General features: G+C 39.2%; 1 pseudogene; it reads right to left on the bottom strand.

Annotated features, from left to right (window-relative positions):
- Positions 1-8,035: 8,035 nt before the first annotated feature.
- On the bottom strand, positions 8,036-8,122 carry LOC136321525 (small nucleolar RNA U3; annotated as a pseudogene).
- Between the last annotated feature and the right edge of the window lie 649 nt (positions 8,123-8,771).

The raw sequence follows: 8,771 nt of genomic DNA, 5'->3' as shown, positions 1-8,771 counted from the left end.
ACAGAGAGCTCCTGTACACCGTCATCCAGTTTCTCCTCTCGTGAGTACCCTACTTTCCCGACAGGGTGGCCGGGCATAGCTGATGAATACAGGACACCAGTTAAACTGGAATTCCAGACAAACGGCAAATTAGTTTTTAGTCTATAAATTTCCCATGGCAATCCTACTTGCTGTTCTGTTGTACATTGGTCACAGTTAAGGAACCAATACTGGTTAACTAAACTCTACATTATTTGGATTCCACTGGTGTTTCCAAATATCTCTTTTCTGTTCTAAGATCCTACTGAAGAAACCGTGTTGCATTTTGTCATCGCATCTTCGTGGGCTCCTCTGATCCAGATCTGACAGTTTCTTAGACTTCCCACTTATTTTTAAATGCAGTGCAAAATAAAATATTAATTGAGAATCTAATGCTGTTAATAAACACTTGATGTATGTACTCAAAATCCATTTTTTAAATTAATGAATTTCCAAAAAAATTAACTTATTAATCATTTCAATTGTTTGTATATCCAATACTCTCTTTATAAGATTATAAAAACAATAATAAATCCTAATTGGAAATCATGAATTTTAATGTTTAGCATTAGAAAAAAATAACTAGTAGCAACTTATAAACATGGCCAGGCTCATCATCAGATTAAAAATATTGTGTCCTGTTGAATATTAGCGTTATCATGGTCCTTCAATATAAAAATAATTACTAAAAATTTTCAGCTCAAGTGCTTTTAGTTTACTCAGTGTAAACTTTCATTTCATCAGTCTTTTCCACAGGATAGGCATGCTTCTCAGACTAGATCCTGAAATTCCTATTTGTTGTAAACTTTGTTCACAGCCATAAGAACAGAGGCTTGGCTTTTCTAATTTTTATTTTCCAGAATTTATTCTAGGAGGTGAAAGTAATAAACAAAAAAAGAAACAAAGGAATACAGGGTTAATCAACCTAGCAGAAAATCCTAGAAGCTTGCAGCTTTTTAATTTAGGTTGATCTTCATTAAGTTAAAATCCCCTGCTTTAAAACTGTTCAACATTATGGGAATCTTTAACATTTCAGACAGTTGCTTTTTGTGACAGTTTCCATTTCTTCCCCCCTGCTGACAGTTCCTATAATGACTTTAATCATAGACTCTGGAAACGGAACCAGCTATTGAATAGCAACAAACTCAATGGTCAATGTCTATGTCACTTTTCTGGGAGCAGGACTTTCTGAGCATCAAGGAGCTAACACTCAGAGCCTCCTGGAAAAGTGCTACGTGCATTAACTCTCTGTCAATCACATCAGTAACATGCAGGCCAAATTATTACCACTTGGCGCAAGACATTCCATTGAAAGTTATTTGTGTGGTATTCGTATCTGTGTACCGTATATAACTAATGATGATTGTTTATGGAAAGGTGCCTGTCCAATTATTTTTGAAGAAACACAAGAATGCAGAATGACTGGAAGCATCAGGTTTCTGCCAGAGACTGCCTCAGGTAAGAGGAGAATGGCTAGAGGCTATAAGGAATCACAAGAGACAAGTCAGAGCCGTAAATTGGGAAACTGACATATCTCATCTAATATACTTGCTAACTAGGCCTTTAAAAACCTTGACATTTAACTAAGTTTGTGGAAAAGTTATGGGGTTTTGTCCTTTTCTATTGGCTCTAACTCATTAATCCAGTGAATTAAGGTGTTTAGCATTGTTACCAACATTAGTGGGTAACGGAGGCGCTGCTTAGAGAGACAGGTAGGCATCTCTCAGCTGAGCGGCTGTGTACGCAGGCTGTGCCTGTTTCAAAGTCAAGTCAGTCAAAAATGATACTTCAAGTTATTTACCCTTTTGGTACTTCAGGGCTTGAAATGGCATGAAAGGGGCTTTTCATTCGGCAGAGGCATTTAAATAAAGCCTTCAAAAGGCGGATGCGTTTGTGAGAAGGTGGGCTCTTTACCGAAATAAACAAGTTTCCAGGGATTTTAGGAAAATAGGAAAAGAAATGAAAACTTTCCCTTGAATGTTGTCTACTTCAATATCTGATTTTGATCAGATTTATATTATTTAAGGGCATAGCAATGGCCCATGGCAAGATAATCTTTGGCTTTATATGTTAATGTTCCTGAAGTAGGTTTAACTTTACCAAAAGATATTTTTTAAACTCCAGAGCATTAAGCAACAACAAAAAAGACACATCATTTATAATCAGAAAGGCAACAGTTTTCCCCAAAAGACAGAAAGGGTAGGCACTGTTCACAAAGCCTATCGTCAAATAGCTGGGCATTCCATTTAGTGTTTTATTTAGCGTGTGTTAAAAGGACTTCGTTAAACTGAAATGCTTCAAAAAGAGGTGTTAGCATTTGCCTTTATCAAACCAAAATACTACCCTCTATTGTTAAAAATAATTGCAAGGCTCACATTTTAATCTATTTATATAGTATAGGTGATAAAGACATTAAGAGACACTTTTTAAAATGTTGAGATAAGGCCCTGGCCGGTTGGCTCAGTGGTAGAGCATCGGCGTGGCATGCAGGAGTCCCGGGTTTCATTCCCGGCCAGGGCACAGAGGAGAAGCGCCCATCTGCTTCTCCACCCCTCCCCCTCTCCTTCCTCTCTGTCTCTGTCTTCCCCTCCTGCAGCCAAGGCTCCATTGGAGCAAAGTTGGCCCAGGTGCTGAGGATGGCTCTGTGGCCTCTGCCTCAGGCGCTAGAATGGCTCTGATTGTGGCAGAGCGATGCCCCAGATGGGCAGAGCATCGCCCCCTGGTGGGCATGCCGGGTGGATCCTGGTCGGGCGCATGCAGAAGTCTGTCTGACTACCTCCCCGTTTCCAATTTCAGAAAAATACAAAAAAAATGTTGAGATAAGACTACCTAACAATTTATTAAGAAACTATTTTAACTTTTCAAGCTGTTAAAAACCATCTCTATATATCTATATATAGAATTTCCTTTTTCACCATTTATCTGTGAACTATGGAACCTCATCTCTTTTTAAATGTCTTAATAAAATAAAAGGGCTTCCCTACTTCCTCCTAAAATTATCACTGGCAATTTTAGCACTTTGAAATTTATTTCACAAATTAAAAAATAACTTAAAATGTATTTTGAGGGTCATAATCAAATTATGTGCAGGGGCTGCTCAGGTTACGGCAGTCTCGACATACAATGTTTTGAGTTTATGACGCTCACTCCCATCAAAGGTTTAAAAAATTGAGATGTGAGTGTCCCTGCTTAAGCCATCAGCATCATACTTACTGACTACACAGGCGAACTATCAATAGTTTGGTTACGTGTGGTAGAAGAATACACAGCAACGCAGTGTATGAGTGAGGGAGTTGGACATTTTCTGTGGCTTAGTTGTGTTTTTATGTTCTAGGTTATGATTTTACAACCATGTTAGGATAGGTAAGTGACTTAGGCTAGGCTGTGTTTCAACTTACACCAAAATCCGGGTTATGTCACTGTCGTAGGAACAGAACTGTGTTGTCACCCGAGGACCCCTGTGTAGCAGTCTCTTGTTCTTCTTCTTCTTTTTTTTTTAGGTTAATTCCTATCAACAATATTTCAAGCAAATATTTACTTAGCATTCTGTATGAACATAGCATTCTGCTACATTCTTTGGAGGAAACATGAATGAAGTTTAAGACATGATCCTTACTTTTGAGGGAATTATAATTTTACATGGAAGACACGTGCAACATATCCAAGAAAAAGCATAGGGGAGCAAAGTAAGATGATACATAGTGACTATAAAGGCCTTCTGTAGTAAAGAATAAAATGCCATGTCATATGGTTTAAGAAAAATAAAAAGAAGTGCTTATTGCAGTGTAGAGAGGGGACCCCAAGGATGAGGGGTGAGGGCCACGTGGTCGATTGCTGATAAATCAGGGATGGAATGTTTGCTTTATTTGGTGATAGTTTGTATCGACAGGCCTAGATACAAATGATTAGCCCTCTGAACTGCCCGCTTCAAAGCTAGAAAGCAGACTAGACATAGTGGTAGTTAATGAAATGACGAAGGAGTTCATAGGCGCAGTCAAGTGTCCTTGATGAAGAGAGAGTCATTGGGTACATGGGTGTGGAGCACACAAGGCCCCCTTGGTATACAGATGTCTATCTGCCATGTTAGACAGCTTCTTTAAACTTTCTACACTTGTCTATAGGAACCTATTACATGGACCTTAGAATAGTTCCAATCTCATCAATTTTTTTGCACGTAGTAGATGACAAAAAGCACACCAATAATACCTATTCTACAGGGCTGCAGTGAGAATTCAATGGGATAGTGCATGCAAAGATGGAGCAGAGACCGGAGAGTGCTGGAAAGTGTGGCAGCCAGTCTTAGTGTCATGTCTACAAGGAACCGGGCTGGGACTGCTGAGCCTCAATCTGGACAGCTCTGTGTATAGCTCCTGTGAGATGCATCAGCAGGCAGTAACTCCAAAACTAGAGAATGTTCCAATGTTGAACGGTGTTTTTGTGCATTGCCTTCATTAGGGCCCTTATGGAAAGGCTCTGTGGATAGAAATGAGGGTCTCTTATCCTGGGGTAGAAATATGAGAGCCGGAGCACTCAGTTTTAGAAAAACTGGGGTAACTCTTTGTTTAAATCTGGAGAAGAAGATTGGAATCAGAGTATAAAACACATTTCATTCTGTTCCCCAAAGCCAGCATGAGTCTTGGTGAAACATTCCAGCTCAGTCTTCCCTGTTACAGTGAAGGAATGGGAAGCATCTGAACCCACACTTGAGACAGAGCCATGTCCTGGCGAACAGCAGCTGCTGCATGAGTGGAGCAAGTCCCGGGACAGAAGAGGAGGCCTGCAGAAAGGTCCCGCCCTGGCCCAAAGCTGACCAGCAGGGCACAGACAGCCAGGTTTTGCAACAGAAAGAATACCCTAGGGTTCCAAGAAATCCAGGGAAGAGAAACTGGTACAGGTGCCAAATATTGGATAGTGACAAGGGAGGGAAACCCAGGCTGCTGTGAGTGGGAGGTGAATAGAGGGTGTGATCTTACAATCCACTGATGGATGGAGCATCTGGGTGGCACAGGATTGTTGCAGGGTTCAACTGAGATACCAGACGAGAAGTTCTCAGCATAACATCAGCTTACACATGCAAGTTATGGAGAGTGAGTTCTAATACACTTAGGATAAAAAAGAAAAAGTAAAGTGAGTACCTCTGATTTTATGTTCCAAAAGCTCAAAATATTTTACAGATTCTTCTCTTCATGTGTCACTACAGTCTTTTATTGACTTAACAAATATTTAGCCAGAGCCTACTCAGCCAGATGCTGCAATAATTCAGGCTGTGGTGAACTCACCAAGCCACAGTGAGGTTATTTTAATTAAATTTTTTTTTCAATTACATCAATGTTATTTTGTATCAGTTTCATGTGTACAGCATAACGTGGTTGGATAATCATATACTTTACAAAGTGTTTCCCCTGTTTCTAGTACCCTCCTGACACCATAGTTCTTTCAATGTTATTGACTATATTTCCTATGTAATTTCTTCAAAGAAGAAAAACTTGAATGTCAAATACCCATACCCATATTATCCTGTCCTATAAAGATATATTTCTTCTAATGTTTCAAAAATTTTTAATAGAAAATGATGTTTTTGATTTTTCGTGAAACTCAATAACAAAAAAAGTTTGAAAATTCACATGAAACTGATTTTTTAAAGTAAAGAGACAATCATTTTTGCTCAGTTGTTACCTACAAGTCCATCAATCCAATCTAGAGCTACTAATATATGTGTTTCAAAAAAGACCACTGTCCAGTCCCACTCAATGCACTCTTCAGGTTTTTCGTTGATTTCCCTGAACCCACCACTATGCCTTTTTTTTTTACCTCATTCTTTCTATGTTGTTGCCATTTTGAATCTGTTGTAGTAACTGCTATGAAGGGCCCATGGATCAGAATACTCTAACAAATGTGGATTCTCGATCAATTATATGTTAACATAGCTTCACACTCAAAAGACAGGGTCTTTCAAATAAAAGAGGAAAGTGTTAATTACTCACGTTGGGGATGACTATCAATAGACTTACACATTACTCGTTGTCCACAGGGAAGAACATAGGTTAAAAAACACAACTTCAAGTTTTAGTGAGAACATCATTTCAGGCTATTAGTCTTCAAGAAATATTTAACCAAAAAAGGATTAGGCATTTGAATCACGTGAAGAGAATATATAGAAGTCAAAACAGGAAGTAAATAAGAATTTTAAAATAATTTTTAAATAATATTAATAACAGTAATAGAATTTAAGAGAGAAATTGGAGCACCTGCTCTGACTCATTTAGGCTCAAATCTGGCTACAGTGTGTCTGGTAGACCAAGAAGAGCTAGGCTGACTTTACCAACCAGTACTACCAGCAAGCATATTTTAAGTATTTAACAAAGAGTCATACAACCCATAGGCATTTAATTGAAGCATGTTAATATTGATAATGATAAATCTGTGGTAATTCTGTCCCCAGGCTTTCACCCTAGTATATTTCTCAGTGTACTAAATATCGTCAAGAGCGATCTGAAGGAGTGTGCTTATTTTTATAAATAACTTTTTTATTAAGGATATTACATGTGCTAAAACTTTCTGTTTTATAATGGCCCACATCTCTTCAGTACACCAAATAACCAAATAAAAATAGCATGTCTTCCAGAGAGATATCCTTTGAATGAACTTGGCTGCACCTTAATTGGTAATAATGAAGTCGATAAAGAACATGATTAAAGGAAGGAGAAAGAAACTGAGGAACACATTAGTGACACATAAAAAACAATTTTTTTTCATGTTAGAATGGGAAATACCGTCTAGGTTCCTGCTGAAGAGAGTAAGCCTGGGGTGGGGGGGAGGGAAGGAGGATCATTGGGTTGTATAAGACTAATGAGAATAGACGGATTGCTTGAAGCCAACCTCTTTCCCCTTCGATGTGTACAAAGAGCCACCTACCCAGTGCTGGTGACATGCCTTTCAGAAACAAGGCTTTAAGCCGGCCCCGTCCTTTCACGTCCAGCCTGTGTTCCATGACCAAGAAGAGATTGTGTGACCCTTCCAACCTCACGGCTCCCTCTGTGCTATGCAAAGTCCTGCCAACCCTGGGGCATGGCCTCTCCCGGCTGCTCTCTCCTGCTAGCAGGCCAAGCTGCGCAGGAACCTCGCCCGCACATAGCTGCCAAAAATGATCATTTCTTGAAGGAGCACTTTCCCTGGAGAAAGCTGAATCTCCTACCTTCTTAGTCCTCCCAGTTACCAAATGCTTAAGGAAACGTGATTCTTTCCCATCCCAGAGACAGTCAGCTACAGGCAAACTGTTTTCTCCTCTCTCTGTTTTTGCTGCTGTTGGGCTGCAAGCCCTGTTCATTTTGATGTATATACTTCATGCCAGGCTTGTGCCAAGTCCTTTACAATCATTACATAATTTAACCTTCCTTTATAAAATAAATGATATAATTTGCCTTAAGTCACAGAGCTCATTTGTAGCTCATTGATCCAAGGACTCAGATTCCAAAGACCATGTTGTTGCTGTAATTATATCACTTCCACTGGCCAAATCTGTGTATGACATGTTTGACCTTTATTTTTCTTCATAATATGTATCACTGATATTATATAACTCTTCCACTTAAGGCCATTACCTTGAGGAAGAGACTTAACTGATTTCTATCTCATCTGTAAAATGGGAATTGTGATAGCACTCACCTTAAAAGAGGGTTATGAGAATTAAGGAGTTAACACATGTAAGAGAGTAAGAACAATGCTTGGCCAATTGTAAGCATAATATAAGTGTTAATCATAATTATGAGTGGTATTGTAGTAGTAGTAATAGTAGTCGTGGTAATAGTAGTACATTTATTTGTTTGAGGGCTTATTATGTCTCCTATACTAGAAAGTAACTCCTTAAGGACAGGAACTGTTTTGTTCACTATAGTGCTTCCATTGTTAAGAACAGCGCCTAGCACAAAGTAAAGGCTTGAAAATAATTTATTGAATAAATGAATGAATACATAAATGACTTCAAGTCTACATGTTTGTTTCCCTGTGAATGAACATCACCTCAGAGGTCAGAGCTGTATACCTGGGCCAGCCTCCCATACGCCCAGATACAAACTATAGAAATGATCCCTGAAAGTATAGTCTTACGCCCAGATACAAAGTGGCCACCCCATGGGTTTTCTGCTGTGTCTCATGCTGATGGCCTTCTCTCCTGACATGTTCTTCCCAGGACTTCATGATGGCCAAGTCATTCTCCATTCCCTTCAATTTCTCTTTCCCTCTACAGTGCGTAAAAATGAACCTGTCCTTCATTTTATCAGGCCTCCTCACTGGTAGGTGATGCTTTATTATTCTCATGAGCTAACATGCTATTTAAATTTTTCTAACGTCCCTTGAAATTCTAAATTCTATAAAACCTGATCTCATGTGACTGTGTAGTTACCTCAAAATTTTGTGTTTGTGTGATGATATTACATGAAAAGTGTGCTGATATTTACCCTCTATCTGGTAATGAACATCTTCGTCCAGAGGGCGAAGTAATGGTAAGCTCAGGCATCAAAGCTGACCTCTCAGGGAAAAAAAATTTTGGCACTGATAGAGCCTTGAGAAATCCCTTGTTACATCATGTATCTTTGTTTCCCAGAAGTAAGGCTAGAGCTCTCTGGTTCACCTGATCAGCTTCTGCTCCTGACTTCATTAGAGACACAGGCTTTATTCAAGACTGGGTAAGTTTGGGATTTACCTTCCCTCTCTCCGATGACAAGGAGCAGAGCTTCCTGAGAGAAATCGTGAGT

Source organism: Saccopteryx bilineata, chromosome 1, assembly GCF_036850765.1.
Source record: "Saccopteryx bilineata isolate mSacBil1 chromosome 1, mSacBil1_pri_phased_curated, whole genome shotgun sequence".
NCBI classification, from domain to species: domain Eukaryota; kingdom Metazoa; phylum Chordata; class Mammalia; order Chiroptera; family Emballonuridae; genus Saccopteryx; species Saccopteryx bilineata.
This window is presented reverse-complemented; position numbering and strand designations above follow the sequence as displayed.